Source organism: Phalangium opilio, unplaced genomic scaffold, assembly GCF_054372755.1.
Source record: "Phalangium opilio isolate 3A_F unplaced genomic scaffold, DU_Popi_V2 ptg000037l_1, whole genome shotgun sequence".
NCBI classification, from domain to species: domain Eukaryota; kingdom Metazoa; phylum Arthropoda; class Arachnida; order Opiliones; family Phalangiidae; genus Phalangium; species Phalangium opilio.
In genome coordinates, this window is record NW_028324160.1 from 7,772,744 (window position 1) to 7,789,827 (window position 17,084).

At 39.1% G+C, this 17,084-nt stretch overlaps 63 non-coding genes across 63 annotated transcripts; all 63 read right to left on the bottom strand.

The window, feature by feature from the left end:
• Positions 1–236: 236 nt before the first annotated feature.
• On the bottom strand, positions 237–309 carry TRNAR-UCG (transfer RNA arginine (anticodon UCG)). The gene has a single exon. It is a non-coding gene; the product is annotated as a tRNA-Arg (tRNA).
• A 249-nt stretch (positions 310–558) lies between these two features.
• Positions 559–631, bottom strand: TRNAR-UCG (transfer RNA arginine (anticodon UCG)). The gene has a single exon. It is a non-coding gene; the product is annotated as a tRNA-Arg (tRNA).
• Positions 632–717: 86 nt separating this feature from the next.
• On the bottom strand, positions 718–790 carry TRNAH-AUG (transfer RNA histidin (anticodon AUG)). Its single transcript has one exon. It is a non-coding gene; the product is annotated as a tRNA-His (tRNA).
• Positions 791–1,200: 410 nt separating this feature from the next.
• TRNAR-ACG (transfer RNA arginine (anticodon ACG)) lies at positions 1,201–1,273 on the bottom strand. Its single transcript has one exon. It is a non-coding gene; the product is annotated as a tRNA-Arg (tRNA).
• Positions 1,274–1,364: 91 nt separating this feature from the next.
• TRNAR-UCG (transfer RNA arginine (anticodon UCG)) lies at positions 1,365–1,437 on the bottom strand. The gene has a single exon. It is a non-coding gene; the product is annotated as a tRNA-Arg (tRNA).
• An 86-nt stretch (positions 1,438–1,523) lies between these two features.
• Positions 1,524–1,596, bottom strand: TRNAR-UCG (transfer RNA arginine (anticodon UCG)). Its single transcript has one exon. It is a non-coding gene; the product is annotated as a tRNA-Arg (tRNA).
• Positions 1,597–1,682: 86 nt separating this feature from the next.
• On the bottom strand, positions 1,683–1,755 carry TRNAR-UCG (transfer RNA arginine (anticodon UCG)). The gene has a single exon. It is a non-coding gene; the product is annotated as a tRNA-Arg (tRNA).
• An 86-nt stretch (positions 1,756–1,841) lies between these two features.
• Positions 1,842–1,914, bottom strand: TRNAR-ACG (transfer RNA arginine (anticodon ACG)). The gene has a single exon. It is a non-coding gene; the product is annotated as a tRNA-Arg (tRNA).
• A 91-nt stretch (positions 1,915–2,005) lies between these two features.
• TRNAR-UCG (transfer RNA arginine (anticodon UCG)) lies at positions 2,006–2,078 on the bottom strand. Its single transcript has one exon. It is a non-coding gene; the product is annotated as a tRNA-Arg (tRNA).
• Positions 2,079–2,491: 413 nt separating this feature from the next.
• On the bottom strand, positions 2,492–2,564 carry TRNAR-UCG (transfer RNA arginine (anticodon UCG)). The gene has a single exon. It is a non-coding gene; the product is annotated as a tRNA-Arg (tRNA).
• Positions 2,565–2,814: 250 nt separating this feature from the next.
• On the bottom strand, positions 2,815–2,887 carry TRNAR-UCG (transfer RNA arginine (anticodon UCG)). The gene has a single exon. It is a non-coding gene; the product is annotated as a tRNA-Arg (tRNA).
• An 86-nt stretch (positions 2,888–2,973) lies between these two features.
• TRNAR-UCG (transfer RNA arginine (anticodon UCG)) lies at positions 2,974–3,046 on the bottom strand. Its single transcript has one exon. It is a non-coding gene; the product is annotated as a tRNA-Arg (tRNA).
• A 250-nt stretch (positions 3,047–3,296) lies between these two features.
• TRNAR-UCG (transfer RNA arginine (anticodon UCG)) lies at positions 3,297–3,369 on the bottom strand. Its single transcript has one exon. It is a non-coding gene; the product is annotated as a tRNA-Arg (tRNA).
• A 249-nt stretch (positions 3,370–3,618) lies between these two features.
• On the bottom strand, positions 3,619–3,691 carry TRNAR-UCG (transfer RNA arginine (anticodon UCG)). Its single transcript has one exon. It is a non-coding gene; the product is annotated as a tRNA-Arg (tRNA).
• Positions 3,692–3,777: 86 nt separating this feature from the next.
• TRNAR-UCG (transfer RNA arginine (anticodon UCG)) lies at positions 3,778–3,850 on the bottom strand. The gene has a single exon. It is a non-coding gene; the product is annotated as a tRNA-Arg (tRNA).
• A 250-nt stretch (positions 3,851–4,100) lies between these two features.
• On the bottom strand, positions 4,101–4,173 carry TRNAR-UCG (transfer RNA arginine (anticodon UCG)). Its single transcript has one exon. It is a non-coding gene; the product is annotated as a tRNA-Arg (tRNA).
• Positions 4,174–4,422: 249 nt separating this feature from the next.
• Positions 4,423–4,495, bottom strand: TRNAR-UCG (transfer RNA arginine (anticodon UCG)). Its single transcript has one exon. It is a non-coding gene; the product is annotated as a tRNA-Arg (tRNA).
• An 86-nt stretch (positions 4,496–4,581) lies between these two features.
• On the bottom strand, positions 4,582–4,654 carry TRNAR-UCG (transfer RNA arginine (anticodon UCG)). The gene has a single exon. It is a non-coding gene; the product is annotated as a tRNA-Arg (tRNA).
• A 250-nt stretch (positions 4,655–4,904) lies between these two features.
• TRNAR-UCG (transfer RNA arginine (anticodon UCG)) lies at positions 4,905–4,977 on the bottom strand. The gene has a single exon. It is a non-coding gene; the product is annotated as a tRNA-Arg (tRNA).
• A 249-nt stretch (positions 4,978–5,226) lies between these two features.
• Positions 5,227–5,299, bottom strand: TRNAR-UCG (transfer RNA arginine (anticodon UCG)). The gene has a single exon. It is a non-coding gene; the product is annotated as a tRNA-Arg (tRNA).
• An 86-nt stretch (positions 5,300–5,385) lies between these two features.
• On the bottom strand, positions 5,386–5,458 carry TRNAR-UCG (transfer RNA arginine (anticodon UCG)). The gene has a single exon. It is a non-coding gene; the product is annotated as a tRNA-Arg (tRNA).
• Positions 5,459–5,544: 86 nt separating this feature from the next.
• Positions 5,545–5,617, bottom strand: TRNAR-UCG (transfer RNA arginine (anticodon UCG)). Its single transcript has one exon. It is a non-coding gene; the product is annotated as a tRNA-Arg (tRNA).
• Positions 5,618–5,867: 250 nt separating this feature from the next.
• Positions 5,868–5,940, bottom strand: TRNAR-UCG (transfer RNA arginine (anticodon UCG)). Its single transcript has one exon. It is a non-coding gene; the product is annotated as a tRNA-Arg (tRNA).
• Positions 5,941–6,026: 86 nt separating this feature from the next.
• TRNAR-UCG (transfer RNA arginine (anticodon UCG)) lies at positions 6,027–6,099 on the bottom strand. The gene has a single exon. It is a non-coding gene; the product is annotated as a tRNA-Arg (tRNA).
• Positions 6,100–6,185: 86 nt separating this feature from the next.
• On the bottom strand, positions 6,186–6,258 carry TRNAR-UCG (transfer RNA arginine (anticodon UCG)). Its single transcript has one exon. It is a non-coding gene; the product is annotated as a tRNA-Arg (tRNA).
• Positions 6,259–6,830: 572 nt separating this feature from the next.
• Positions 6,831–6,903, bottom strand: TRNAR-ACG (transfer RNA arginine (anticodon ACG)). Its single transcript has one exon. It is a non-coding gene; the product is annotated as a tRNA-Arg (tRNA).
• A 413-nt stretch (positions 6,904–7,316) lies between these two features.
• Positions 7,317–7,389, bottom strand: TRNAR-UCG (transfer RNA arginine (anticodon UCG)). Its single transcript has one exon. It is a non-coding gene; the product is annotated as a tRNA-Arg (tRNA).
• A 249-nt stretch (positions 7,390–7,638) lies between these two features.
• On the bottom strand, positions 7,639–7,711 carry TRNAR-UCG (transfer RNA arginine (anticodon UCG)). The gene has a single exon. It is a non-coding gene; the product is annotated as a tRNA-Arg (tRNA).
• An 86-nt stretch (positions 7,712–7,797) lies between these two features.
• Positions 7,798–7,870, bottom strand: TRNAR-UCG (transfer RNA arginine (anticodon UCG)). The gene has a single exon. It is a non-coding gene; the product is annotated as a tRNA-Arg (tRNA).
• A 250-nt stretch (positions 7,871–8,120) lies between these two features.
• Positions 8,121–8,193, bottom strand: TRNAR-UCG (transfer RNA arginine (anticodon UCG)). The gene has a single exon. It is a non-coding gene; the product is annotated as a tRNA-Arg (tRNA).
• Positions 8,194–8,442: 249 nt separating this feature from the next.
• On the bottom strand, positions 8,443–8,515 carry TRNAR-UCG (transfer RNA arginine (anticodon UCG)). Its single transcript has one exon. It is a non-coding gene; the product is annotated as a tRNA-Arg (tRNA).
• An 86-nt stretch (positions 8,516–8,601) lies between these two features.
• On the bottom strand, positions 8,602–8,674 carry TRNAR-UCG (transfer RNA arginine (anticodon UCG)). The gene has a single exon. It is a non-coding gene; the product is annotated as a tRNA-Arg (tRNA).
• An 86-nt stretch (positions 8,675–8,760) lies between these two features.
• Positions 8,761–8,833, bottom strand: TRNAR-UCG (transfer RNA arginine (anticodon UCG)). The gene has a single exon. It is a non-coding gene; the product is annotated as a tRNA-Arg (tRNA).
• Positions 8,834–9,083: 250 nt separating this feature from the next.
• TRNAR-UCG (transfer RNA arginine (anticodon UCG)) lies at positions 9,084–9,156 on the bottom strand. The gene has a single exon. It is a non-coding gene; the product is annotated as a tRNA-Arg (tRNA).
• An 86-nt stretch (positions 9,157–9,242) lies between these two features.
• Positions 9,243–9,315, bottom strand: TRNAR-UCG (transfer RNA arginine (anticodon UCG)). Its single transcript has one exon. It is a non-coding gene; the product is annotated as a tRNA-Arg (tRNA).
• An 86-nt stretch (positions 9,316–9,401) lies between these two features.
• Positions 9,402–9,474, bottom strand: TRNAR-UCG (transfer RNA arginine (anticodon UCG)). Its single transcript has one exon. It is a non-coding gene; the product is annotated as a tRNA-Arg (tRNA).
• Positions 9,475–10,046: 572 nt separating this feature from the next.
• On the bottom strand, positions 10,047–10,119 carry TRNAR-ACG (transfer RNA arginine (anticodon ACG)). The gene has a single exon. It is a non-coding gene; the product is annotated as a tRNA-Arg (tRNA).
• A 401-nt stretch (positions 10,120–10,520) lies between these two features.
• On the bottom strand, positions 10,521–10,593 carry TRNAR-UCG (transfer RNA arginine (anticodon UCG)). The gene has a single exon. It is a non-coding gene; the product is annotated as a tRNA-Arg (tRNA).
• Positions 10,594–10,842: 249 nt separating this feature from the next.
• Positions 10,843–10,915, bottom strand: TRNAR-UCG (transfer RNA arginine (anticodon UCG)). The gene has a single exon. It is a non-coding gene; the product is annotated as a tRNA-Arg (tRNA).
• An 86-nt stretch (positions 10,916–11,001) lies between these two features.
• On the bottom strand, positions 11,002–11,074 carry TRNAH-AUG (transfer RNA histidin (anticodon AUG)). The gene has a single exon. It is a non-coding gene; the product is annotated as a tRNA-His (tRNA).
• A 410-nt stretch (positions 11,075–11,484) lies between these two features.
• Positions 11,485–11,557, bottom strand: TRNAR-ACG (transfer RNA arginine (anticodon ACG)). The gene has a single exon. It is a non-coding gene; the product is annotated as a tRNA-Arg (tRNA).
• Positions 11,558–11,648: 91 nt separating this feature from the next.
• Positions 11,649–11,721, bottom strand: TRNAR-UCG (transfer RNA arginine (anticodon UCG)). Its single transcript has one exon. It is a non-coding gene; the product is annotated as a tRNA-Arg (tRNA).
• An 86-nt stretch (positions 11,722–11,807) lies between these two features.
• TRNAR-UCG (transfer RNA arginine (anticodon UCG)) lies at positions 11,808–11,880 on the bottom strand. Its single transcript has one exon. It is a non-coding gene; the product is annotated as a tRNA-Arg (tRNA).
• Positions 11,881–11,966: 86 nt separating this feature from the next.
• TRNAR-UCG (transfer RNA arginine (anticodon UCG)) lies at positions 11,967–12,039 on the bottom strand. Its single transcript has one exon. It is a non-coding gene; the product is annotated as a tRNA-Arg (tRNA).
• An 86-nt stretch (positions 12,040–12,125) lies between these two features.
• TRNAR-ACG (transfer RNA arginine (anticodon ACG)) lies at positions 12,126–12,198 on the bottom strand. Its single transcript has one exon. It is a non-coding gene; the product is annotated as a tRNA-Arg (tRNA).
• A 91-nt stretch (positions 12,199–12,289) lies between these two features.
• TRNAR-UCG (transfer RNA arginine (anticodon UCG)) lies at positions 12,290–12,362 on the bottom strand. The gene has a single exon. It is a non-coding gene; the product is annotated as a tRNA-Arg (tRNA).
• Positions 12,363–12,775: 413 nt separating this feature from the next.
• Positions 12,776–12,848, bottom strand: TRNAR-UCG (transfer RNA arginine (anticodon UCG)). The gene has a single exon. It is a non-coding gene; the product is annotated as a tRNA-Arg (tRNA).
• Positions 12,849–13,098: 250 nt separating this feature from the next.
• On the bottom strand, positions 13,099–13,171 carry TRNAR-UCG (transfer RNA arginine (anticodon UCG)). Its single transcript has one exon. It is a non-coding gene; the product is annotated as a tRNA-Arg (tRNA).
• An 86-nt stretch (positions 13,172–13,257) lies between these two features.
• TRNAR-UCG (transfer RNA arginine (anticodon UCG)) lies at positions 13,258–13,330 on the bottom strand. The gene has a single exon. It is a non-coding gene; the product is annotated as a tRNA-Arg (tRNA).
• A 250-nt stretch (positions 13,331–13,580) lies between these two features.
• TRNAR-UCG (transfer RNA arginine (anticodon UCG)) lies at positions 13,581–13,653 on the bottom strand. Its single transcript has one exon. It is a non-coding gene; the product is annotated as a tRNA-Arg (tRNA).
• Positions 13,654–13,902: 249 nt separating this feature from the next.
• Positions 13,903–13,975, bottom strand: TRNAR-UCG (transfer RNA arginine (anticodon UCG)). Its single transcript has one exon. It is a non-coding gene; the product is annotated as a tRNA-Arg (tRNA).
• An 86-nt stretch (positions 13,976–14,061) lies between these two features.
• On the bottom strand, positions 14,062–14,134 carry TRNAR-UCG (transfer RNA arginine (anticodon UCG)). Its single transcript has one exon. It is a non-coding gene; the product is annotated as a tRNA-Arg (tRNA).
• Positions 14,135–14,384: 250 nt separating this feature from the next.
• TRNAR-UCG (transfer RNA arginine (anticodon UCG)) lies at positions 14,385–14,457 on the bottom strand. The gene has a single exon. It is a non-coding gene; the product is annotated as a tRNA-Arg (tRNA).
• Positions 14,458–14,707: 250 nt separating this feature from the next.
• TRNAR-UCG (transfer RNA arginine (anticodon UCG)) lies at positions 14,708–14,780 on the bottom strand. The gene has a single exon. It is a non-coding gene; the product is annotated as a tRNA-Arg (tRNA).
• An 86-nt stretch (positions 14,781–14,866) lies between these two features.
• On the bottom strand, positions 14,867–14,939 carry TRNAR-UCG (transfer RNA arginine (anticodon UCG)). Its single transcript has one exon. It is a non-coding gene; the product is annotated as a tRNA-Arg (tRNA).
• An 86-nt stretch (positions 14,940–15,025) lies between these two features.
• Positions 15,026–15,098, bottom strand: TRNAR-UCG (transfer RNA arginine (anticodon UCG)). Its single transcript has one exon. It is a non-coding gene; the product is annotated as a tRNA-Arg (tRNA).
• A 250-nt stretch (positions 15,099–15,348) lies between these two features.
• TRNAR-UCG (transfer RNA arginine (anticodon UCG)) lies at positions 15,349–15,421 on the bottom strand. The gene has a single exon. It is a non-coding gene; the product is annotated as a tRNA-Arg (tRNA).
• An 86-nt stretch (positions 15,422–15,507) lies between these two features.
• TRNAR-UCG (transfer RNA arginine (anticodon UCG)) lies at positions 15,508–15,580 on the bottom strand. Its single transcript has one exon. It is a non-coding gene; the product is annotated as a tRNA-Arg (tRNA).
• An 86-nt stretch (positions 15,581–15,666) lies between these two features.
• On the bottom strand, positions 15,667–15,739 carry TRNAR-UCG (transfer RNA arginine (anticodon UCG)). The gene has a single exon. It is a non-coding gene; the product is annotated as a tRNA-Arg (tRNA).
• A 736-nt stretch (positions 15,740–16,475) lies between these two features.
• On the bottom strand, positions 16,476–16,548 carry TRNAR-UCG (transfer RNA arginine (anticodon UCG)). Its single transcript has one exon. It is a non-coding gene; the product is annotated as a tRNA-Arg (tRNA).
• Positions 16,549–16,634: 86 nt separating this feature from the next.
• Positions 16,635–16,707, bottom strand: TRNAR-ACG (transfer RNA arginine (anticodon ACG)). The gene has a single exon. It is a non-coding gene; the product is annotated as a tRNA-Arg (tRNA).
• Positions 16,708–16,799: 92 nt separating this feature from the next.
• TRNAR-UCG (transfer RNA arginine (anticodon UCG)) lies at positions 16,800–16,872 on the bottom strand. The gene has a single exon. It is a non-coding gene; the product is annotated as a tRNA-Arg (tRNA).
• An 86-nt stretch (positions 16,873–16,958) lies between these two features.
• On the bottom strand, positions 16,959–17,031 carry TRNAR-ACG (transfer RNA arginine (anticodon ACG)). Its single transcript has one exon. It is a non-coding gene; the product is annotated as a tRNA-Arg (tRNA).
• Positions 17,032–17,084: the final 53 nt, after the last annotated feature.

Below are 17,084 nucleotides of genomic sequence, written 5' to 3' on the forward strand. Positions count from 1 at the left end.
GCTTCGTATTATAAATAAAATTTCCAAATATTGTAATTGTCCATTCTTTATGACGCATAAAAGATCTTTTACGAAAAAAAACAACGAGCTTGCCATGACTCGAACCTGGAATCTTCTGCTCCGTAGGCACACGCGTTAATCATTGCGCCACAAGCCCGCTATAGGTTGATCAAAATGCTATTGAAGCATTGCAATATTATAAATTTCCCTTTATAATCATCTTCAAATGGTAATGCCGAGCTTGCCAGGAATCGAACCTGGAATTTTCTGCTTCGAAGGCAGACGCGTTACCCATTACGCCACAAGCCCTTGCTTCGAACTATAATAAAAATTTCCAAACATTGTATTTATGCATCCTTTATGACGCATAAAAGATCTTTTACGAAAATAAGCAACGAGCTTGCTTGGACTTGAACCTGGAATCTTCTGCTCCGTAAGCAGACGCGTGATCCATTGCGCCACAAGCCCGCCATAGGTTGATCAAAATGCTATTGAAGCATTGCAATATTATAAATTTCCCTTCGTTATACTCTAATAATCATCTTCAAATGGTAATGCCGAGCTTGCCAGGACTCGAACCTGGAATTTTCTGCTTCGAAGGCAGACGCGTTACCCATTACGCCACAAGCCCTTGCTTCGTGTTATAAAAATTTTTTCCAAACATTGTATTTATGCATTCTTTATGACGCATAAAAGATCTTTTACGAAAATAAACATAGAGCTTGCCAGGACTTGAACCTGGAATCTGCTGCTCCATAGGCAGACGCGTTAACCCTTACGCCACAAGCCCGTTAGATGTTGATCAAAATGCTATTGAAGCATTGCAATATTATAAATTTCATTTCCGTTATTCTCTAATAATCATCTTTAAATGTTAATCCCGAGCTTGCCAGGACTTGAACCGGGAATCTTCTGCTTCGAAGGCAGACGCGTTATCCATAACGCCACAAGCCAGTTAGAGGTTGATCAAAATGCTATTGAAGCATTGCAATATTATAAATTTCCCTTCGTTATACTCTAATAATCTTCAAATGGTAATACCGAGCTTGCCAGGACTCGAACCGGGAATTTTCTGCTTCGAAGGCAGACGCGTTACCCATTACGCGTCAAGCCCTTGCTTCGTGTTATAAAAAAATTTTCCAAACATTGTATTTATGCATTCTTTATGACGCATAAAAGATCTTTTACAAAAATAAACGACGAGCTTGCCAGGACTCGAACCAGGAATCTTCTGCTCCGTAGGCAGACGCGTTATCCATTGCGCCACAAGCCCGTTAGAGGTTGATCAAAATGCTATTGAAGCATTGCAATATTATAAATTTCCCTTCCGTTATACTCTAATAATCATCTTTAAATGGTAATACCGAGCTTGCCAGGACTCGAACCCGGAATCTTCTGCTTCGAAGGCAGACACGTTATCCATTACGCCACAAGCCCTAGCTTCGTATTATAAATAAAATTTCCAAACATTGTATTTATGCATTCTTTATGACGCATAAAAGATCTTTTACGAAAATAAACAACGAGCTTGCCAGGACTGGAACCTGGAATCTTCTGCTTCGAAGGCAGACACGTTATCCATTACGCCACAAGCCCTAGCTTCGTATTATAAATAAAATTTCCAAACAGTGTTTTTATGCATTCTTTATGACGCATAAAAGATCTTTTACGAAAACAAACAACGAGCTTGCCAGGACTCGAACCTGGAATCTTCTGCTTCGAAGGCAGACACGTTATCCATTACGCCACAAGCCCTAGCTTCGTATTATAAATAAAATTTCCAAACAGTGTTTTTATGCATTCTTTATGACGCATAAAAGATCTTTTACGAAAATAAACAACGAGCTTGCCAGGACTCGAACCTGGAATCTTCTGCTCCGTAGGCAGACGCGTTATCCATTGCGCCACAAGCCCGTTAGAGGTTGATCAAAATGCTATAGAAGCATTGCAATATTATAAATTTACCTTCCCTTACACTGTAATAATCATCTTTAAATGGTAATACCGAGCTTGCCAGGACTCTAACCCGGAATCTTCTGCTTCGAAGGCAGACACGTTATCCATTACGCCACAAGCCCTAGCTTCGTATTATAAATAAAATTTCCAAACATTGTATTTATGCATTCTTTATGACGCATAAAAGATCTTTTACGAAAATAAACATAGAGCTTGCCAGGACTCGAACCTGGAATCTTCTGCTCCGTAGGCACACGCGTAATTCATTGCGGCACAAGCCCGTTATAGGTTGATGAAAATGCTATTGAAGCATTGCAATATTATAAATTTCCCTTCGTTATACTCTAATAATCATCTTTAAATGGTAATACCGAGCTTGCCAGGACTCGAACCTGGAATTTTCTGCTTCGAAGGCAGACGCGTTATGCATTGCGCCACAAGCCCGTTAGAGCTTGATCAAAATGCTATTGAAGCATTGCAATATTATAAATTTCCCTTCCGTTATACTCTAATAATCATCTTTAAATGATAATACCGAGCTTGCCAGGACTCGAACCCGGAATCTTCTGCTTCGAAGGCAGACACGTTATCCATTACGCCACAAGCCCTAGCTTCGTATCATAAATAAAATTTCCAAACATTGTATTTATGCATTCTTTATGACGTATAAAAGATCTTTTACTAAAATAAACATAGAGCTTGCAAGGACTCGAACCTGGAATCTTCTGCTCCGTAGGCAGACGTGTTATCCATTGCGCCACAAGCCCGCTATAGGTTGATCAAAATGCTATAGAAGCATTGCAATATTATAAATTTCCCTTCCGTTATACTTTAATAATCATCTTTAAATGGTAATACCGAGCTTGCCAGGAATCTAACCCGGAATCTTCTGCTTCGAAGGCAGACACGTTATCCATTACGCCACAAGCCCTAGCTGCGTATTATAAATAAAATTTCCAAACATTGTATTTATGCATTCTTTATGACGCATAAAAGATCTTTTACGAAAATAAACAACGAGCTTGCCAGGACTCGAACCTGGAATCTTCTGCTTCGAAGGCAGACACGTTATCCATTACGCCACAAGCCCTAGCTTCGTATTACAAATAAAATTTCCAAACATTGTATTTATGCATTCTTTATGACGCATAAAAGATCTTTTACGAAAATAAACATAGAGCTTGCCAGGACTCGAACCTGGAATCTTCTGCTCCGTAGGCACACGCGTAATTCATTGCGCCACAAGCCCGCTATAGGTTGATCAAAATGCTATAGAAGCATTGCAATATTATAAATTTCCCTTCCGTTATACTCTAATAATCATCTTTAAATGGTAATACCGAGCTTGCCAGGACTCGAACCTGGAATTTTCTGCTTCGAAGGCAGACGCGTTAAGCATTGCGCCACAAGCCCTAGCTTCGTATTATAAATAAAATTTCCAAACATTGTATTTATGCATTCTTTATGACGCATAAAAGATCTTTTACGAAAATAAACATAGAGCTTGCCAGGACTCGAACCTGGAATCTTCTGCTCCGTAGGCACAGGCGTAATTCATTGCGCCACAAGCCCGTTATAGGTTGATCAAAATGCTATTGAAGCATTGCAATATTATAAATTTCCCTTCGTTATACTCTAATAATCATCTTTAAATGGTAATACCGAGCTTGCCAGGAATCTAACCCGGAATCTTCTGCTTCGAAGGCAGACACGTTATCCATTACGCCACAAGCCCTAGCTTCGTATTATAAATAAAATTTCCAAACATTGTATTTATGCATTCTTTATGACGCATAAAAGATCTTTTACGAAAATAAACAACGAGCTTGCCAGGACTCGAACCTGGAATTTTCTGCTTCGAAGGCAGACACGTTATCCATTACGCCACAAGCCCTAGCTTCGTATTATAAATAAAATTTCCAAACATTGTATTTATGCATTCTTTATGACGCATAAAAGATCTTTTACGAAAATAAACAACGAGCTTGCCAGGACTCGAACCTGGAATCTTCTGCTCCGTAGGCACACGCGTAATTCATTGCGCCACAAGCCCGCTATAGGTTGATCAAAATGCTATAGAAGCATTGCAATATTATAAATTTCCCTTCCGTTATACTCTAATAATCATCTTTAAATGGTAATACCGAGCTTGCCAGGACTCGAACCTGGAATTTTCTGCTTCGAAGGCAGACGCGTTAAGCATTGCGCCACAAGCCCTAGCTTCGTACTATAAGTAAAATTTCCAAACATTGTATTTATGCATTCTTTATGACGCATAAAAGATCTTTTACGAAAATAAACATAGAGCTTGCCAGGACTCGAACCTGGAATCTTCTGCTCCGTAGGCACAGGCGTAATTCATTGCGCCACAAGCCCGTTATAGGTTGATCAAAATGCTATTGAAGCATTGCAATATTATAAATTTCCCTTCGTTATACTCTAATAATCATCTTTAAATGGTAATACCGAGCTTGCCAGGAATCTAACCCGGAATCTTCTGCTTCGAAGGCAGACACGTTATCCATTACGCCACAAGCCCTAGCTTCGTATTATAAATAAAATTTCCAAACATTGTATTTATGCATTCTTTATGACGCATAAAAGATCTTTTACGAAAATAAACAACGAGCTTGCCAGGACTCGAACCTGGAATTTTCTGCTTCGAAGGCAGACACGTTATCCATTACGCCACAAGCCCTAGCTTCGTATTATAAATAAAATTTCCAAACATTGTATTTATGCATTCTTTATGACGCATAAAAGATCTTTTACGAAAATAAACAACGAGCTTGCCAGGACTCGAACCTGGAATCTTCTGCTCCGTAGGCACACGCGTAATTCATTGCGCCACAAGCCCGCTATAGGTTGATCAAAATGCTATAGAAGCATTGCAATATTATAAATTTCCCTTCCGTTATACTCTAATAATCATCTTTAAATGGTAATACCGAGCTTGCCAGGACTCGAACCTGGAATTTTCTGCTTCGAAGGCAGACGCGTTAAGCATTGCGCCACAAGCCCTAGCTTCGTATTATAAATAAAATTTCCAAACATTGTATTTATGCATTCTTTATGACGCATAAAAGATCTTTTACGAAAATAAACATAGAGCTTGCCAGGACTCGAACCTGGAATCTTCTGCTCCGTAGGCACAGGCGTAATTCATTGCGCCACAAGCCCGTTATAGGTTGATCAAAATGCTATTGAAGCATTGCAATATTATAAATTTCCCTTCGTTATACTCTAATAATCATCTTTAAATGGTAATACCGAGCTTGCCAGGAATCTAACCCGGAATCTTCTGCTTCGAAGGCAGACACGTTATCCATTACGCCACAAGCCCTAGCTTCGTATTATAAATAAAATTTCCAAACATTGTATTTATGCATTCTTTATGACGCATAAAAGATCTTTTACGAAAATAAACAACGAGCTTGCCAGGGCTCGAACCTGGAATTTTCTGCTTCGAAGGCAGACACGTTATCCATTACGCCACAAGCCCTAGCTTCGTATTATAAATAAAATTTCCAAACATTGTATTTATGCATTCTTTATGACGCATAAAAGATCTTTTACGAAAATAAACAACGAGCTTGCCAGGACTCGAACCTGGAATCTTCTGCTTCGAAGGCAGACACGTTATCCATTACGCCACAAGCCCTAGCTTCGTATTATAAATAAAATTTCCAAACATTGTATTTATGCATTCTTTATGACGTATAAAAGATCTTTTACGAAAATAAACATAGAGCTTGCAAGGACTCGAACCTGGAATCTTCTGCTCCGTAGGCAGACGTGTTATCCATTGCGCCACAAGCCCGCTATAGGTTGATCAAAATGCTATAGAAGCATTGCAATATTATAAATTTCCCTTCCGTTATACTTTAATAATCATCTTTAAATGGTAATACCGAGCTTGCCAGGAATCTAACCCGGAATCTTCTGCTTCGAAGGCAGACACGTTATCCATTACGCCACAAGCCCTAGCTGCGTATTATAAATAAAATTTCCAAACATTGTATTTATGCATTCTTTATGACGCATAAAAGATCTTTTACGAAAATAAACAACGAGCTTGCCAGGACTCGAACCTGGAATCTTCTGCTTCGAAGGCAGACACGTTATCCATTACGCCACAAGCCCTAGCTTCGTATTACAAATAAAATTTCCAAACATTGTATTTATGCATTCTTTATGACGCATAAAAGATCTTTTACGAAAATAAACAACGAGCTTGCCAGGACTCGAACCTGGAATCTTCTGCTTCGAAGGCAGACACGTTATCCATTACGCCACAAGCCCTAGCTTCGTATTACAAATAAAATTTCCAAACATTGTATTTATGCATTCTTTATGACGCATAAAAGATATTTTACGAAAATAAACATAGAGCTTGCCAGGACTCGAACCTGGAATCTTCTGCTCCGTAGGCACAGGCGTAATTCATTGCGCCACAAGCCCGTTATAGGTTGATCAAAATGCTATTGAAGCATTGCAATATTATAAATTTCCCTTCGTTATACTCTAATAATCATCTTTAAATGGTAATACCGAGCTTGCCAGGACTCGAACCTGGAATTTTCTGCTTCGAAGGCAGACGCGTTATGCATTGCGCCACAAGCCCGTTAGAGCTTGATCAAAATGCTATTGAAGCATTGCAATATTATAAATTTCCCTTCCGTTATACTCTAATAATCATCTTTAAATGGTAATACCGATTTTGCCAGGACTCGAACCCGGATTCTTCTGCTTCGAAGGCAGACACGTTATCCATTACGCCACAAGCCCTAGCTTCGTATTATAAATAAAATTTCCAAACATTGTATTTATGCATTCTTTATGACGCATAAAAGATCTTTTACGAAAATAAACATAGAGCTTGCCAGGACTCGAACCTGGAATCTGCTGCTCCGTAGGCAGACGCGTTAACCCTTGCGCCACAAGCCCGTTAGATGTTGATCAAAATGCTATTGAAGCATTGCAATATTATAAATTTCCCTTCGTTATACTCTAATAATCATGTTTAAATGGTAATACCGAGCTTTCCAGGACTCGAACCCGGAATCTTCTGCTTCGAAGGCAGACACGTTATCCATTACGCCACAAGCCCTAGCTTCGTATTACAAATAAAATTTCCAAACATTGTATTTATGCATTCTTTATGACGCATAAAAGATCTTTTACGAAAATAAACATAGAGCTTGCCAGGACTCGAACCTGGAATCTTCTGCTCCGTAGGCACACGCGTAATTCATTGCGCCACAAGCCCGCTATAGGTTGATCAAAATGCTATAGAAGCATTGCAATATTATAAATTTCCCTTCCGTTATACTCTAATAATCATCTTTAAATGGTAATACCGAGCTTGCCAGGACTCGAACCTGGAATTTTCTGCTTCGAAGGCAGACGCGTTAAGCATTGCGCCACAAGCCCTAGCTTCGTATTATAAATAAAATTTCCAAACATTGTATTTATGCATTCTTTATGACGCATAAAAGATCTTTTACGAAAATAAACATAGAGCTTGCCAGGACTCGAACCTGGAATCTTCTGCTCCGTAGGCACAGGCGTAATTCATTGCGCCACAAGCCCGTTATAGGTTGATCAAAATGCTATTGAAGCATTGCAATATTATAAATTTCCCTTCGTTATACTCTAATAATCATCTTTAAATGGTAATACCGAGCTTGCCAGGAATCTAACCCGGAATCTTCTGCTTCGAAGGCAGACACGTTATCCATTACGCCACAAGCCCTAGCTTCGTATTATAAATAAAATTTCCAAACATTGTATTTATGCATTCTTTATGACGCATAAAAGATCTTTTACGAAAATAAACAACGAGCTTGCCAGGACTCGAACCTGGAATTTTCTGCTTCGAAGGCAGACACGTTATCCATTACGCCACAAGCCCTAGCTTCGTATTATAAATAAAATTTCCAAACATTGTATTTATGCATTCTTTATGACGCATAAAAGATCTTTTACGAAAATAAACAACGAGCTTGCCAGGACTCGAACCTGGAATCTTCTGCTCCGTAGGCACACGCGTAATTCATTGCGCCACAAGCCCGCTATAGGTTGATCAAAATGCTATAGAAGCATTGCAATATTATAAATTTCCCTTCCTTTATACTCTAATAATCATCTTTAAATGGTAATACCGAGCTTGCCAGGACTCGAACCTGGAATTTTCTGCTTCGAAGGCAGACGCGTTAAGCATTGCGCCACAAGCCCTAGCTTCGTATTATAAATAAAATTTCCAAACATTGTATTTATGCATTCTTTATGACGCATAAAAGATCTTTTACGAAAATAAACATAGAGCTTGCCAGGACTCGAACCTGGAATCTTCTGCTCCGTAGGCACAGGCGTAATTCATTGCGCCACAAGCCCGTTATAGGTTGATCAAAATGCTATTGAAGCATTGCAATATTATAAATTTCCCTTCGTTATACTCTAATAATCATCTTTAAATGGTAATACCGAGCTTGCCAGGAATCTAACCCGGAATCTTCTGCTTCGAAGGCAGACACGTTATCCATTACGCCACAAGCCCTAGCTTCGTATTATAAATAAAATTTCCAAACATTGTATTTATGCATTCTTTATGACGCATAAAAGATCTTTTACGAAAATAAACAACGAGCTTGCCAGGACTCGAACCTGGAATTTTCTGCTTCGAAGGCAGACACGTTATCCATTACGCCACAAGCCCTAGCTTCGTATTATAAATAAAATTTCCAAACATTGTATTTATGCATTCTTTATGACGCATAAAAGATCTTTTACGAAAATAAACAACGAGCTTGCCAGGACTCGAACCTGGAATCTTCTGCTTCGAAGGCAGACACGTTATCCATTACGCCACAAGCCCTAGCTTCGTATTATAAATAAAATTTCCAAACATTGTATTTATGCATTCTTTATGACGTATAAAAGATCTTTTACGAAAATAAACATAGAGCTTGCAAGGACTCGAACCTGGAATCTTCTGCTCCGTAGGCAGACGTGTTATCCATTGCGCCACAAGCCCGCTATAGGTTGATCAAAATGCTATAGAAGCATTGCAATATTATAAATTTCCCTTCCGTTATACTTTAATAATCATCTTTAAATGGTAATACCGAGCTTGCCAGGAATCTAACCCGGAATCTTCTGCTTCGAAGGCAGACACGTTATCCATTACGCCACAAGCCCTAGCTGCGTATTATAAATAAAATTTCCAAACATTGTATTTATGCATTCTTTATGACGCATAAAAGATCTTTTACGAAAATAAACAACGAGCTTGCCAGGACTCGAACCTGGAATCTTCTGCTTCGAAGGCAGACACGTTATCCATTACGCCACAAGCCCTAGCTTCGTATTACAAATAAAATTTCCAAACATTGTATTTATGCATTCTTTATGACGCATAAAAGATCTTTTACGAAAATAAACAACGAGCTTGCCAGGACTCGAACCTGGAATCTTCTGCTTCGAAGGCAGACACGTTATCCATTACGCCACAAGCCCTAGCTTCGTATTACAAATAAAATTTCCAAACATTGTATTTATGCATTCTTTATGACGCATAAAAGATATTTTACGAAAATAAACATAGAGCTTGCCAGGACTCGAACCTGGAATCTTCTGCTCCGTAGGCACAGGCGTAATTCATTGCGCCACAAGCCCGTTATAGGTTGATCAAAATGCTATTGAAGCATTGCAATATTATAAATTTCCCTTCGTTATACTCTAATAATCATCTTTAAATGGTAATACCGAGCTTGCCAGGACTCGAACCTGGAATTTTCTGCTTCGAAGGCAGACGCGTTATGCATTGCGCCACAAGCCCGTCAGAGCTTGATCAAAATGCTATTGAAGCATTGCAATATTATAAATTTCCCTTCCGTTATACTCTAATAATCATCTTTAAATGGTAATACCGATTTTGCCAGGACTCGAACCCGGATTCTTCTGCTTCGAAGGCAGACACGTTATCCATTACGCCACAAGCCCTAGCTTCGTATTATAAATAAAATTTCCAAACATTGTATTTATGCATTCTTTATGACGCATAAAAGATCTTTTACGAAAATAAACATAGAGCTTGCCAGGACTCGAACCTGGAATCTGCTGCTCCGTAGGCAGACGCGTTAACCCTTGCGCCACAAGCCCGTTAGATGTTGATCAAAATGCTATTGAAGCATTGCAATATTATAAATTTCCCTTCGTTATACTCTAATAATCATGTTTAAATGGTAATACCGAGCTTTCCAGGACTCGAACCCGGAATCTTCTGCTTCGAAGGCAGACACGTTATCCATTACGCCACAAGCCCTAGCTTCGTATTATAAATAAAATTTCCAAATATTGTAATTGTCCATTCTTTATGACGCATAAAAGATCTTTTACGAAAAAAAACAACGAGCTTGCCATGACTCGAACCTGGAATCTTCTGCTCCGTAGGCACACGCGTTAATCATTGCGCCACAAGCCCGCTATAGGTTGATCAAAATGCTATTGAAGCATTGCAATATTATAAATTTCCCTTTATAATCATCTTCAAATGGTAATGCCGAGCTTGCCAGGAATCGAACCTGGAATTTTCTGCTTCGAAGGCAGACGCGTTACCCATTACGCCACAAGCCCTTGCTTCGAACTATAATAAAAATTTCCAAACATTGTATTTATGCATCCTTTATGACGCATAAAAGATCTTTTACGAAAATAAGCAACGAGCTTGCTTGGACTTGAACCTGGAATCTTCTGCTCCGTAAGCAGACGCGTGATCCATTGCGCCACAAGCCCGCCATAGGTTGATCAAAATGCTATTGAAGCATTGCAATATTATAAATTTCCCTTCGTTATACTCTAATAATCATCTTCAAATGGTAATGCCGAGCTTGCCAGGACTCGAACCTGGAATTTTCTGCTTCGAAGGCAGACGCGTTACCCATTACGCCACAAGCCCTTGCTTCGTGTTATAAAAATTTTTTCCAAACATTGTATTTATGCATTCTTTATGACGCATAAAAGATCTTTTACGAAAATAAACATAGAGCTTGCCAGGACTTGAACCTGGAATCTGCTGCTCCATAGGCAGACGCGTTAACCCTTACGCCACAAGCCCGTTAGATGTTGATCAAAATGCTATTGAAGCATTGCAATATTATAAATTTCATTTCCGTTATTCTCTAATAATCATCTTTAAATGTTAATCCCGAGCTTGCCAGGACTTGAACCGGGAATCTTCTGCTTCGAAGGCAGACGCGTTATCCATAACGCCACAAGCCAGTTAGAGGTTGATCAAAATGCTATTGAAGCATTGCAATATTATAAATTTCCCTTCGTTATACTCTAATAATCTTCAAATGGTAATACCGAGCTTGCCAGGACTCGAACCGGGAATTTTCTGCTTCGAAGGCAGACGCGTTACCCATTACGCGTCAAGCCCTTGCTTCGTGTTATAAAAAAATTTTCCAAACATTGTATTTATGCATTCTTTATGACGCATAAAAGATCTTTTACAAAAATAAACGACGAGCTTGCCAGGACTCGAACCAGGAATCTTCTGCTCCGTAGGCAGACGCGTTATCCATTGCGCCACAAGCCCGTTAGAGGTTGATCAAAATGCTATTGAAGCATTGCAATATTATAAATTTCCCTTCCGTTATACTCTAATAATCATCTTTAAATGGTAATACCGAGCTTGCCAGGACTCGAACCCGGAATCTTCTGCTTCGAAGGCAGACACGTTATCCATTACGCCACAAGCCCTAGCTTCGTATTATAAATAAAATTTCCAAACATTGTATTTATGCATTCTTTATGACGCATAAAAGATCTTTTACGAAAATAAACAACGAGCTTGCCAGGACTGGAACCTGGAATCTTCTGCTTCGAAGGCAGACACGTTATCCATTACGCCACAAGCCCTAGCTTCGTATTATAAATAAAATTTCCAAACAGTGTTTTTATGCATTCTTTATGACGCATAAAAGATCTTTTACGAAAACAAACAACGAGCTTGCCAGGACTCGAACCTGGAATCTTCTGCTTCGAAGGCAGACACGTTATCCATTACGCCACAAGCCCTAGCTTCGTATTATAAATAAAATTTCCAAACAGTGTTTTTATGCATTCTTTATGACGCATAAAAGATCTTTTACGAAAATAAACAACGAGCTTGCCAGGACTCGAACCTGGAATCTTCTGCTCCGTAGGCAGACGCGTTATCCATTGCGCCACAAGCCCGTTAGAGGTTGATCAAAATGCTATAGAAGCATTGCAATATTATAAATTTACCTTCCCTTACACTGTAATAATCATCTTTAAATGGTAATACCGAGCTTGCCAGGACTCTAACCCGGAATCTTCTGCTTCGAAGGCAGACACGTTATCCATTACGCCACAAGCCCTAGCTTCGTATTATAAATAAAATTTCCAAACATTGTATTTATGCATTCTTTATGACGCATAAAAGATCTTTTACGAAAATAAACATAGAGCTTGCCAGGACTCGAACCTGGAATCTTCTGCTCCGTAGGCACACGCGTAATTCATTGCGGCACAAGCCCGTTATAGGTTGATGAAAATGCTATTGAAGCATTGCAATATTATAAATTTCCCTTCGTTATACTCTAATAATCATCTTTAAATGGTAATACCGAGCTTGCCAGGACTCGAACCTGGAATTTTCTGCTTCGAAGGCAGACGCGTTATGCATTGCGCCACAAGCCCGTTAGAGCTTGATCAAAATGCTATTGAAGCATTGCAATATTATAAATTTCCCTTCCGTTATACTCTAATAATCATCTTTAAATGATAATACCGAGCTTGCCAGGACTCGAACCCGGAATCTTCTGCTTCGAAGGCAGACACGTTATCCATTACGCCACAAGCCCTAGCTTCGTATCATAAATAAAATTTCCAAACATTGTATTTATGCATTCTTTATGACGTATAAAAGATCTTTTACTAAAATAAACATAGAGCTTGCAAGGACTCGAACCTGGAATCTTCTGCTCCGTAGGCAGACGTGTTATCCATTGCGCCACAAGCCCGCTATAGGTTGATCAAAATGCTATAGAAGCATTGCAATATTATAAATTTCCCTTCCGTTATACTTTAATAATCATCTTTAAATGGTAATACCGAGCTTGCCAGGAATCTAACCCGGAATCTTCTGCTTCGAAGGCAGACACGTTATCCATTACGCCACAAGCCCTAGCTGCGTATTATAAATAAAATTTCCAAACATTGTATTTATGCATTCTTTATGACGCATAAAAGATCTTTTACGAAAATAAACAACGAGCTTGCCAGGACTCGAACCTGGAATCTTCTGCTTCGAAGGCAGACACGTTATCCATTACGCCACAAGCCCTAGCTTCGTATTACAAATAAAATTTCCAAACATTGTATTTATGCATTCTTTATGACGCATAAAAGATCTTTTACGAAAATAAACATAGAGCTTGCCAGGACTCGAACCTGGAATCTTCTGCTCCGTAGGCACACGCGTAATTCATTGCGCCACAAGCCCGCTATAGGTTGATCAAAATGCTATAGAAGCATTGCAATATTATAAATTTCCCTTCCGTTATACTCTAATAATCATCTTTAAATGGTAATACCGAGCTTGCCAGGACTCGAACCTGGAATTTTCTGCTTCGAAGGCAGACGCGTTAAGCATTGCGCCACAAGCCCTAGCTTCGTATTATAAATAAAATTTCCAAACATTGTATTTATGCATTCTTTATGACGCATAAAAGATCTTTTACGAAAATAAACATAGAGCTTGCCAGGACTCGAACCTGGAATCTTCTGCTCCGTAGGCACAGGCGTAATTCATTGCGCCACAAGCCCGTTATAGGTTGATCAAAATGCTATTGAAGCATTGCAATATTATAAATTTCCCTTCGTTATACTCTAATAATCATCTTTAAATGGTAATACCGAGCTTGCCAGGAATCTAACCCGGAATCTTCTGCTTCGAAGGCAGACACGTTATCCATTACGCCACAAGCCCTAGCTTCGTATTATAAATAAAATTTCCAAACATTGTATTTATGCATTCTTTATGACGCATAAAAGATCTTTTACGAAAATAAACAACGAGCTTGCCAGGACTCGAACCTGGAATTTTCTGCTTCGAAGGCAGACACGTTATCCATTACGCCACAAGCCCTAGCTTCGTATTATAAATAAAATTTCCAAACATTGTATTTATGCATTCTTTATGACGCATAAAAGATCTTTTACGAAAATAAACAACGAGCTTGCCAGGACTCGAACCTGGAATCTTCTGCTCCGTAGGCACACGCGTAATTCATTGCGCCACAAGCCCGCTATAGGTTGATCAAAATGCTATAGAAGCATTGCAATATTATAAATTTCCCTTCCGTTATACTCTAATAATCATCTTTAAATGGTAATACCGAGCTTGCCAGGACTCGAACCTGGAATTTTCTGCTTCGAAGGCAGACGCGTTAAGCATTGCGCCACAAGCCCTAGCTTCGTATTATAAATAAAATTTCCAAACATTGTATTTATGCATTCTTTATGACGCATAAAAGATCTTTTACGAAAATAAACATAGAGCTTGCCAGGACTCGAACCTGGAATCTTCTGCTCCGTAGGCACAGGCGTAATTCATTGCGCCACAAGCCCGTTATAGGTTGATCAAAATGCTATTGAAGCATTGCAATATTATAAATTTCCCTTCCGTTATACTCTAATAATCATCTTTAAATGGTAATACCGAGCTTGCCAGGAATCTAACCCGGAATCTTCTGCTTCGAAGGCAGACACGTTATCCATTACGCCACAAGCCCTAGCTTCGTATTATAAATAAAATTTCCAAACATTGTATTTATGCATTCTTTATGACGCATAAAAGATCTTTTACGAAAATAAACAACGAGCTTGCCAGGACTCGAACCTGGAATTTTCTGCTTCGAAGGCAGACACGTTATCCATTACGCCACAAGCCCTAGCTTCGTATTATAAATAAAATTTCCAAACATTGTATTTATGCATTCTTTATGACGCATAAAAGATCTTTTACGAAAATAAACAACGAGCTTGCCAGGACTCGAACCTGGAATCTTCTGCTTCGAAGGCAGACACGTTATCCATTACGCCACAAGCCCTAGCTTCGTATTATAAATAAAATTTCCAAACATTGTATTTATGCATTCTTTATGACGTATAAAAGATCTTTTACGAAAATAAACATAGAGCTTGCAAGGACTCGAACCTGGAATCTTCTGCTCCGTAGGCAGACGTGTTATCCATTGCGCCACAAGCCCGCTATAGGTTGATCAAAATGCTATAGAAGCATTGCAATATTATAAATTTCCCTTCCGTTATACTTTAATAATCATCTTTAAATGGTAATACCGAGCTTGCCAGGAATCTAACCCGGAATCTTCTGCTTCGAAGGCAGACACGTTATCCATTACGCCACAAGCCCTAGCTGCGTATTATAAATAAAATTTCCAAACATTGTATTTATGCATTCTTTATGACGCATAAAAGATCTTTTACGAAAATAAACAACGAGCTTGCCAGGACTCGAACCTGGAATCTTCTGCTTCGAAGGCAGACACGTTATCCATTACGCCACAAGCCCTAGCTTCGTATTACAAATAAAATTTCCAAACATTGTATTTATGCATTCTTTATGACGCATAAAAGATCTTTTACGAAAATAAACAACGAGCTTGCCAGGACTCGAACCTGGAATCTTCTGCTTCGAAGGCAGACACGTTATCCATTACGCCACAAGCCCTAGCTTCGTATTACAAATAAAATTTCCAAACATTGTATTTATGCATTCTTTATGACGCATAAAAGATATTTTACGAAAATAAACATAGAGCTTGCCAGGACTCGAACCTGGAATCTTCTGCTCCGTAGGCACAGGCGTAATTCATTGCGCCACAAGCCCGTTATAGGTTGATCAAAATGCTATTGAAGCATTGCAATATTATAAATTTCCCTTCGTTATACTCTAATAATCATCTTTAAATGGTAATACCGAGCTTGCCAGGACTCGAACCTGGAATTTTCTGCTTCGAAGGCAGACGCGTTATGCATTGCGCCACAAGCCCGTTAGAGCTTGATCAAAATGCTATTGAAGCATTGCAATATTATAAATTTCCCTTCCGTTATACTCTAATAATCATCTTTAAATGGTAATACCGATTTTGCCAGGACTCGAACCCGGATTCTTCTGCTTCGAAGGCAGACACGTTATCCATTACGCCACAAGCCCTAGCTTCGTATTATAAATAAAATTTCCAAACATTGTATTTATGCATTCTTTATGACGTATAAAAGATCTTTTACGAAAATAAACATAGAGCTTGCAAGGACTCGAACCTGGAATCTTCTGCTCCGTAGGCAGACGTGTTATCCATTGCGCCACAAGCCCGCTATAGGTTGATCAAAATGCTATAGAAGCATTGCAATATTATAAATTTCCCTTCCGTTATACTTTAATAATCATCTTTAAATGGCAATACCGAGCTTGCCAGGAATCTAACCCGGAATCTTCTGCTTCGAAGGCAGACACGTTATCCATTACGCCACAAGCCCTAGCTTCGTATTATAAATAAAATTTCCAAACATTGTATTTATGCATTCTTTATGACGCATAAAAGATCTTTTACGAAAATAAACAACGAGCTTGCCAGGACTCGAACCTGGAATCTTCTGCTCCGTAGGCAGACGCGTTATCCATTGCGCCACAAGCCCGCTATAGGTTGATCAAAATGCTTTTGAAGCATTGCAATATTATAAATTTTCCCTTCCGTTATACTCTAATAATCATCATTAAATGGTAATACCGAGCTTGCCAGGACTCGAACCTGGAATTTTCTGCTTCGAAGGCAGACGCGTTACCCATTACGCCACAAGCCCTTGCTTCGAACTATAATAAAAATTTCCAAACATTGTATTTATGCATCCTTTATGACGCATAAAAGATCTTTTACGAAAATAAACATAGAGCTTGCCAGGACTCGAACCTGGAATCTGCTGCTCCGTAGGCAGACGCGTTAACCCTTGCGCCACAAGCCCGTTAGAGCTTGATCAAAATGCTATTGAAGCATTGCAATATTATAAATTTCCCT